The following is a 9,110-nucleotide window of genomic DNA, read 5'->3' as shown; positions in this document are numbered from 1 at the left end:
TCATTCTGTACATCTTTTAGGATATCCTTGAGGTGAGCCTGAGAGTTCATACAATTTCTCTCAGTTTTTATGCATTTGTTCTTGTCTACTTTATTTTATGTTTATCTTGTCAAAATGTTTAAATAAATTAAAAAATTTCTGAAATTTACATGGTGTCATTTTCATTTTGGGCGTGACCTCTTGGCAGGATTAAAGGGTAACTAAACCCCTGGTCAGAGCCTGACTCCACCCACTGGCAATATTTGAAAAATGCTAGAAAAGTGGGCAGACCCCAGTGGAGATAGAGGGGACGAACCGAGGGCGGGGCTGAGCGGGGGGGGCGTGCACCTGAGACCCGCAGTGACGGATTACAGCTGCTGTCAGACTCTAAAATGGAGAGTAACTCACAGGGTCGCAAGACGACGTAAAGTACATGCATCTGATGAGTTTTATCGAGTTGATGTCAATAGCGCGCTCTCTGTAGGCATATTCATATTTTGTGAAATATTTCACTATGTGAAAAAATCCAGCAAAATGCGCCAGCGCGTTTGTCAACCCCAGAGGATTAACTTTAGCCTAACCATAAATTGTGATTAAAATATATATAATCATCACTCACATCAAGACACCACTGCGGTGGTGGAGTCCATGCAGGAGGAGCAGCGTTTGGCACTGCGTCGCTTTTCAGTGCGAGCTGTGTGGAGAAGCCCATGTCCACCTCTACTGCGTTGGAGAAGCAATCCCACATAAAATGCAGGTTGCACACTTGAGCTCTAGGCGGGAACTCACGGTCTTCCAGGCCAAGTGTATGCAACCACTGGCGCCTAATTTCCTAGTCTGCTGGAAAGCTATGCAGTCCAGCAGTGCTGTTGCAACCAGCAACACTACACCTATGTACCCTCCTGACCACTGTACTAAATACAGATAAATCTACGCTAGCTCGTACCAAGGGCGTGGTGAGCTGGAACCTGCTTACGTCACGCAGTACCGCAAACATCCAATAGGATAATTCAACTGCAGTAGCCACCGTTCAACCTGAAGAGGGCAGCACTCAGATGTTTTTATACCCAAATGTCAAAAAAGTTACTCAAATCAATGAACAGCACAAATAAAGCCCCATGCTTACAGATCATTAACTAAAAAAAGTTGGTTTAGGGTTTAGTTTAGTTTGTTTTGCAGTAAAGTCAAGTAGATTGTATATTTTATGAATTTTGAGGTGTGTTAATATTTGTTAAATGTTGATTTTTTTTTTTTTAAAGGGGCTATATGCGTTTTTCAGAAATTTAAACTCGCGTCTGACACCTGTGGCCAAAAAACAGAACTGCTCTTCCTTTCTGCTCGCTCTCGCAGCGCGCGCTCGTACGTACACACTTCACAAGTCATCTGCTGCAAGGAGGTCAACATTATGTTTACTGAGGTAAGAACAGTCAAATACATATATTGTTTGAGATAAGTGTTCTCTTATCATCCATTGCACTGCTTGCGAGTGTAGGCTACTTGCTGACTAGCGGTGGTGGCAGAGTGATCTGAAACGTTTAACATGAACGCGCTTGACGTCACATCCGCAGACAGCGCGGGAAAAATCCGACCCGACAGAAAATAGGAAAAATAGGATACAGGCTTATAGGTGCACCCACTGTGAGCGGACAAGGTGTCAGTATGCTCATCAGGAGATGTTTGAGTCATAAATGGTAAAATAAAAAGGCTATTGTTACGTTTATTTTGGGGAAAAAGTTGCATATAGCCCCTTTAAAGTTTATTTGAATAGGGACAAGTATGTTACATAAACTCATGCTACATACTACAACATTTTAGCCGAAGCTAATTCTCAATGTTCGTCCCTAATGGGCCTTTACATAAAATCAAACAATACATTGGTAAAATAAACAATAATACAGTGTAACACAATATAAGTGCAATGAACAGTCAGTGGTCGCATTTCTGACCACTAATTAAAGAGTCTTTAAGTTTATATTTGAAGAGAACCCAGTTTGACTCTCCTTTCAGTTCAGTGGGTAAACAATTCCAGGCTTTAGTGCCTTGTACAGAGAAAGCTGATTGTCCAAATGAAGTTTTACATTTCGGGATCTGACAATTCCCATTCTGAGCTCCTCTAGTCCTTGAACCCACAGCTCTAAGATAAACTATGCACTCACTCAAGACCTGTGGGGCTTGCTGATTTAAACATTTATGCATCAGCTTCAACAGAGAAAATTTAATGAAATTTGCAAAAGATAAAGTATTTAAATTCCTCAGACTAACACAATGATGTGACCTAATGGGTTTCCTATCTAAGACTTTAACCGCTCTGTTATAAATCATTTGAAGTGGCTTAACTGTAGTTACAGTAGCCTGTGACCATGAGCAGATGCAGTAACTCATATGCGAGAAGATCATGGCGTGCATGAAACGGTAGGTAATCCCTGATCAATCTGAATGTATAAAGATTTGCTTTGACTACTCGACAGATTTTTTTAATGACTGTCAAATTGAAGTTGAGAGTCTAGTACAAGGCCCAGGTATTTGACCTCTGATACCTGCTGGATCTTATGCCCCATTATTCGTAAATTTAGTTCTTCTGATATGGACTTGAATCTTGAGGCAAAGCAAACAGACATAGTCTTTTTAAAATTCAATATTAGACCTGCATTTTGGAACCACACCGCCACAGTTTGCAGGTGTTTTGCCAGTTCATCAGAAACTGCATGCACATTTTTCCCACGCACATAAACCACTGCATCGTCAGCGTACATCTGAAATCCTGCTGTAGGACATGAGTCTGGCAGATCATTAATATACAGTGTAAAGGCCCAAGAATGGACCCTTGCGGTACTCCTGTATTAATTTTTAAGAATGTAGACATTTCATTATTGACCACCACACACTGATCTCTCAGTTCAAGATATGATTTAAACCACTGTAAAGTTAATGTTGTGAAGTTAAAATTGGACAGTTTATTAATAAGGATGTCATGATTTAGTGTATCAAACGCCTTTTTGAGATCCAAAAAGACGGCGCCAACAATTTCTCCTCTATCTATTGCAAATTTGAGTTGTTCTATAAAGAAGCAGTTTGCAGTTTCGGTGGAGTATTGAGGACGGAAGCCAAATTGTAATGGGTGTAAAATGTTATTTGATTGTATAAACGCCATAAGCTGACCATACACAATTTTTTCTAACACCTTTGAAAATACAGGTAAGATGCTTACAGGCCGATAATTGCATGCCTCGTCAGGTGTTCCTGACTTAAATAATGGCATAACTTTTGCCTGTTTCCAAGGTGTAGGAAATTGTCCGCTCTGAATAGACAAATTGATCAGGTGTGTCAGCGGCTTTACAAAAGTGTTTTTATTTCGTTTTAAAAAGACAGTATTTATGTGAAAAAGATCCTTACTATAGCTGTTGTTAATTAAATGTATTGCTTCAAGCACTTTTGCTTCATTGGTCTGCTGAAGTGAGAATGAAGAGTATTGTTTTATTGATTGATGTTTAGTGAATTTTAGTTGCTGTTCTGCATTAACTTGTTGCACCAGTTCTTCCACTGATGAAACAAAAAATGTATTAAATTCCAGTGCTATTTGTTTACTGTCCCTAATCTGCCTACCTCCAATTCTAAGCTCATGGATGTTCTTTGATTTGCCTGATGGTTTCACAATACCATTTATTTGCTTCCACATTATGAGAGGGCTTCCCTTGGCTTCTGTTATTGTTGCAATGTAATACTCCGCTTTTGCTTTTCTTATATTTTTAGTGACTCGATTTCTAAGACTTTTAAAAATATTTATATCACTACTTAATTTGGACTTAACAGATTTTTTCAGAGCCAAATCTCTTTCCTTCATTAGCTTTTTCAACTCCTCATTAATCCAAGGTAGTGTTCTCTTTTTCAAATGCTTTTGCTTTTTAAGAAATTTAGAAATGATCCCTTCAACCTTGTTCATCACCTCTTTACAGCAGCTATGCACATCATCATTGTCTAAAGTTGTGCTCCAGTCAAGAGCATCTAATTCACTATCGATAGCAGGAAAATCACGCTTTAAAATGGTCAGTATATTTGATTGTGTTTTGTTTATATTTAACAGACGTTTTTTTGATAATTTTCGGGAAACGAGAATCATGTTATGGTCTGACAAACCAGTTAGAAAATTATACGATTTCAAAATCCGATCATCCTTATTCGAAAAAATTAGGTCTATTTGTGTCCTAGAAGATTTTGAAATCCTTGTGGCACCCTTGGTTATTTGGGTGAAATCAAATTTAGTCATTAAGGTTTTTAGTTTTTTTCCTTTTACCAGCATTAGACCAGTCTATATTAAAATCACCTAGTACAATTACTTCGGACTTATGGGCCACCAATTTCATCAATTTACTCAACTCATCATAAAATACATCTTTAAAAGAGGGAGGATTATATAAAACCACAATTTTAAAATGCATACTTAATGATAATGTGATTTCAACACAGATATATTCAATATTTAATTCATGATCAAAAGTGACTTCTGTGCATGTCATGTAATCTCTTAAATACAGTGCCACTCCTCCTCCTCTTCCAGTTTTCCTGTCATTTCTATAACATTTATAACCTGGGATATCAATTAAACCAGTTTGAATCCCACTATGAAGCCATGTTTCACTCAGACCTAAAAAGTGTAAATTCGAGTCCATTAACAGTGATTTAACCTCATCATGCTTTGGCAACAGGCTCCTAATGTTCAAATGCGCTCCAAAAATGCCCTTTGGTTTACTTTTGCTGTCCCATAAAATTTTCGCATGGTTTACAATGGAAAAAAACTGGTAAGATTCATGTTTACTCACTGTTTTTAAAAATGTATCAGGCTTCTGTCCTTCATTCCGATATGGATAACAATGATTTCCAAAGTCCTTCTGCGCTTGCATCTCCATGGTGTTGGACAATGTTCCACTGTCGAGGCTGAACAACCTCGCCACTGGAACAGGGCACACGTGCAGTAGTAAGTTCTCCTGCGATGAAATTCTCCTCACCTCTTGCGCTGGAAAGCGCACCGCCGGTTCAGCCCCGCTCACCGGCGCCAGTCCCCCTGCACGCTGCTCTCTGGGCCCCGGGGCACAACCTCCCTCTGGCAACAACGTACCCATCCCGGAAAGGATAACATCCGAAGCGGTGTTTGAGATGCAGAAAGATGGCATACCCAACCGGCGGTGTCCCTCACCTGCGTCATCTCCACCTCCATTGTGGACCGAACTGCAATGGTGGCCAATGGACTTGGCGTCCGCGAGATGTCGCCATGCGCAACAGGACCTGGATTGAGGTGAATGTCACCGGCTAACAGAATTAGCATACATAGCACTTTAGTAGTTTTTGTCCAATCGGCTAGCATCTTTTTCTTTCGAGTATATGATATGTCTGGATTAGTGATGCGAACGGTTCTTGCAACCCCATTGTCTAAGATTGCAGAGAAGATGATAAATTGACCGTGTCCATATCCAAACATGTTTGTGTTTTGGAGGTACTGGGATCCTTCAACCGACTCTTCTGCTAAAATGTTCGCTTTGATGTACATTTGCATCGTCGAAAGCAACAGCACGCCGCTGCAAAATCCAAGCAAAATAAAAACGTTTACCAACTTTGAAAGATGATGAAAGGAGTGACGTTTTCCTTTGCTTAGAATAGCTTTCTTGCGTCTTACGCTCCATTGTGCTTTGGGTAGGCATGGCTGGCTTTTCTTCAAAATGTTTAGAAGAGTAGGTACCACCAATACTTTATAAAACAACACAAGCAACACAGAGCCCAACAAACCGTAGTGCCATGCATTATTTTGATATGTACCAACACCTTCAGACTGCCAAACCACATCATGTGCCATTGCGTCCACGTGTCCACATTGCGTCCACATTGCGTCCAATTCATGTTTATATCAAATTAAACGCGTCAGACCGTGACGTCATATCACGACCACTGCTGTCATGTGTTCATTGTTACTAGAAGAATCATTCTCAGTTCATCTGCTGAAAGTGAAGGTTTGTTTGAGCTCATCTAAAATATAGTTGAAGTACCAGCAAAGAGGATTTTGCGACTGTCAAATAGTTTAGAGCAGTAAAGCACAACACCTACAGTACAAAAGTGTAACACTTCTGAATATTTGCATACTTAGTATTAATTTTAAAATATATTTCTTTAAGTCTTTAATAATACATTTTAGTATTTTTTTGGTAACCAATAAGTTACAAGAACTTTTAAAACATAATACATGTATATACTTATTTGAGCAAGCTAATATTGCTTTCGGCAAAATGTCTTTTTGTATTTCTTATTAATTAAATGTAGTTCTGCATTTCATATATTTGACTTCGGAAACCAGACAAAAATGTATAATATAATGTTCACAGTCCAAATAAAAAAAATGTATTATTCAAAATGTGAAAATATGGACTTGTATGGTTCTTCATCTCAAGGCTTCATTTAGAATAGATAAAAATGTTTGATTTAATTGTGATTAATTGAGAGTTAACTATGACATTAATGCGATTAATCGCGATTAAACATTTTAATCGTTTGACAGCACTATTTAAAATATATTCAAATAGAAAACATTTATTATACATTTTAAATATATTTCACAATATTACTCTTTTTTTCTATTTTAAATCAAATAAATGCAGCCTTGGTGAGCAGAAGACCTTTGGTGGACCCTGATAAATGCAGTTGCATCAGCTGAGTTTGTTTAATTTTTGTTTTGTAAATGAGGTGAGAGGCCAAAGCACCAGTGGCAGAAGAGTGCACCTGGACACCCCACACCCCAGCACTGCACCTGGACACCCCAATTCCCAGAGGAAATAAAAGAAAGAGGAAAGGAGAGGACATGGTTGATGCTCTAAATGCCTTTATAGATCTTCAAAAAGTCCAGTATGAGGAGTTTAGACGGGCAGAACAGGCACGTGCAAAATTAGCACAATATATGAAAGCACAACAGGAGGCAGATGAGCGCCGGTACAAAGCACTGCAGGAACAACAGGCAGCTACCACTCAGATGTCTGTGACACTCATGAACAACATCTCTAGGGAGCGTCGTGCTGGCCATCCGACATCAGCCAGAGGTGTGTGAGCTACGTTCCCATCCATCAACAATGGGCTCTTTTGTGAGTAACCAACAATACCTTCTACGTACATCTGCCATCGTTCCTTACATGAGTCAGCTACAATCTCCCTCACCCACATCAGGAGTGGGCTCCTACATGAGAAACCAGCACCGCCCTCCATCTACATCAGCCCTGGGCTTCATGTGTGATCTACGGTCCCCTCAACCTGCATTAGGCCCCTATATGAATGAGCTTCTTTCTGCTACACCAGCAGTGGAGTGTGTTGTGAAGAAGGGGAATACACCATCACTTGTTAAAAACCTGTCTCTTTTTGAGCAGCAGTGTACCATTTTCAGTGCAGTTCAATGTTACTATGGTACCATAATGTTTAATTAACCAGATGTATTTGATAAGATTTGTGTTGTTGTTGTGATACTTTTTTTTTTTTTTTTTTTTTTTAGGTATTTTGAGAATGTGTTCATTCAACACACTTCTCTCATACTTAGAGAATTTGAATTACACTTTTCAGTTCTTTAATAACACTTTGGTAAGTTCATGTTTGTTGCCTCAAAATGAAGACTAAAAACAAACAGTAAACATTGCTCCAATATGTCTCTGACTTATGGTTTTCTTACATACACAGTGCTTTATATTAAAGTATTGACATGGATAACAGAAAATGCAGCTGGAAACAATATTGCATCTTTCCAGATTATTACCTCTTAAAATTCAGTAAAATAAAAAAGTATATGGCAATTATAACAAAAATAAAATGACTAAAATACACCTAGCACAGCTGTGTGTGAACATAAAATGACGAACAAAATGAAATCACTACTGGAATTCTTCAGTGTGCTGCTGTTCAACATGTCTTTGACTAATGCATTGAGAAATAAGATGCCAGTGAATCTCGAATGGCATTGCTACTGTGGTCCATTTGGATCGGATGGTGCATTCCATGCTCCTCATCTTGTTCTCCTGGTAATCTTCCCCATGTACCTCACAAAAATTGTGAAGCACACAACATGCTGGTACAATTGTGCTTAGAAACATAATGTTGTTATCGCACCTCTTAAGAAGACACCACACCTTCCCTTAAGGCACCCAAAAGCTCGCTCCACAACCATTTGTGCCCTGCTTAGCCTGTAATGGGAGATAATCCAGCTCTCCACAAGTGGAACATCTACCCCTCCATTGTCTCTATGAAGCTGGGAAAGACCATGCCACCCTGACCTCTCTAGTAAAGGGAGGAATTAGCAAAAACACAGGCATCATGCACTCTCCCTGGCCAGCCTACATTAATGTCCCAGAAATTCAACTTGTCATCAACTACGGCCTGGACGATGATCGAGCATGACCCCTTTCGGTTGTAGTATTCTGCAGGGTTTTCAGATGGGACAATAATGTCTATGTGTGTGCCATCTATGGCACCCACACGTTGTGGAAATCCTCAGCATTTCCTAAAGCCTTTCACAATGTCCCAAAACCTTAGGTGTTTTAATCCACTTTGGTAGCATATGGGTGAAAATAATACTTGTGACTTCATGTGTGATTTCACAAACAGTAGATACACCAATTCCAAACAAACAATTTTTTTTGTGTGTGTGCTAGTTTGCTGAGAGATGGTAAGGTTTGTTCATGATTTCTACACCAAACTAATTGTGTTATTGCTTTAATCTTTTTTTTATTGTCAATGTGAACTGTATTATTAACTTACCATTGCGTTATTAAATGTATTTCACCAATACATTCAGCTCTGAGTTGTGTCATCTTTTATATATATATTTTTTCTATGTAAATTTCTATGCACTTTTGTGATTGTAACCTGCAGCGTGTGAACAGGACTTTTAATTTGGTCTCCGAGTGTGACGTCATAAGGCGGCGCCGCGCTCCCGCATCTGTTGTGATTCGGCTGAAGAAAGGTTTGTGTTTTAAGGTGTTTAACGCGATAAAGCCGTTTAATCGGCTTCAAGCGACGCCTACTGGTTTAGGTATTATTAAGTTTAACAATGCATTGCTTTATCTTACATTTATTAACGTCGTGTGAGTAAAGTAACAATGAAAACTCGTGAA

At 39.1% G+C, this 9,110-nt stretch overlaps 1 protein-coding gene across 3 annotated transcripts in view; it reads left to right on the top strand.

Annotated features, from left to right (window-relative positions):
• Positions 1 to 8,891: 8,891 nt before the first annotated feature.
• Positions 8,892 to 9,110, top strand: part of LOC311081149 (uncharacterized protein) — a 434,400-nt gene continuing 434,181 nt past the window's right edge. Inside the window, exon 1 of one of the 3 annotated variants that reach the window (XM_084111564.1) lies at positions 8,892 to 8,959. The gene's annotated coding sequence lies outside the window, so the exon portion shown is untranslated. Of the gene's footprint in view, positions 9,029 to 9,110 lie in introns of all 3 variants that reach the window. The other 2 variants (XM_084111566.1, XM_084111565.1) reach the window with 2 other exon arrangements.

Source organism: Abramis brama (genome assembly GCF_963993115.1).
Source record: "Abramis brama genome assembly, chromosome: 4".
Lineage (NCBI taxonomy): Eukaryota > Metazoa > Chordata > Actinopteri > Cypriniformes > Leuciscidae > Abramis > Abramis brama.
Note: the sequence above shows the minus strand (reverse complement) of the source record. Positions and strands in the feature narration are given on the sequence as shown.